Source organism: Acinonyx jubatus, chromosome D4 (assembly GCF_027475565.1).
Source record: "Acinonyx jubatus isolate Ajub_Pintada_27869175 chromosome D4, VMU_Ajub_asm_v1.0, whole genome shotgun sequence".
NCBI lineage: Eukaryota > Metazoa > Chordata > Mammalia > Carnivora > Felidae > Acinonyx > Acinonyx jubatus.
Window position 1 is genome coordinate 11,197,974 of NC_069391.1, and position 1,178 is coordinate 11,199,151.

Genomic DNA, 1,178 nt, shown 5'->3' on the forward strand with positions numbered 1-1,178 from the left:
CCTGGGACCTGGTGGGTCTCCTGAGGACTGTGCCCTGTAGAAGCTAATACAAGTATGCGTTGATTCGTACGGGAAGTTGTTCCTTTACTGTTCACATAAAATGAACTGTTGGGGTCCTATTAGGTGCAAGGCACTGAACTAGGTACTAAGAATGTGTTCATGAACACACAGACGTGATCCCTTAGGATGCCTTAAAAATCTCAGAGCTTAGTGGGGGAGAGAAAAGTGGAACAGCCATTCACAGAGCTCCTTAGTTGAGATTATACCAAGTCCTTTAAGTGAGCAACGCAAGGCATGGTGGGACAAGGTACAAGCAATGCTTTTGCAAGTGAAGAAAGGTGGCAGCCCAGGTATCTATCCACGGGTTAGCGGCAAGGGAAGTTGGGGTGCATCCATGACTTGGGATTCCCATGCACCTATGTCTTGGTCCGTGAGCACTGCCATAACCAAAAAGTCCCATAGACTGGGTGACTTATGAGCGGCAAACATTCATTTCTCACGGTTCTGAAGGCTGAGAAGTCCAAGGCCGAGGTGCTAGAACCTTTGGTGTCTGGTGAGGGCCCACTTTCTGATTCACAGATGACTGTCTTCTTGCTGTGTCCTCACATGGCAGAAGGGCTGAGGGAGCTCTCCGGCGTCCCTTTTATAAGGGCACTAATCCCACTTATTAGGGCCCTGTCCTCATGACCTAATCACCTCTCAAACCTTTACCTCTCAGTACCCTCACAGTGGGGATTAGCTTCAACCTACAAATTTGGCAGTGGGGTGGGGGGTGGGGGGGACAAACATTGGGTCTATAGCAATCTGTTAAAAAGAATGAGGCACATTAAATATGCTGACAGTAAAAGATGTTCTCGATGTAGTGTTAAATTTTTTTTTAATATGGTGTGCTTAATTTCTGTAACACTAACAATTATTATGTTATTTGTGTGTGTTATTAATATTTGCATGGGAAGAGACTGGGAGAATATGTTGCATGTTGTTAACAGCTGTTATTTGGGGGGAGGGGAATACCTGTGACTTTCACTTTTTAAACATTCCGATAATGTTTGAATTGTTAAAAATAGACACGCAATACCTTGGTAAAAAGAAAAAATAAAGACGGGGGGGGGGTGGAATCTGATGCCGACCATTCTTGTGACTATCCAGCCATCCAGAATCAAGGCTTATTCAGAGAG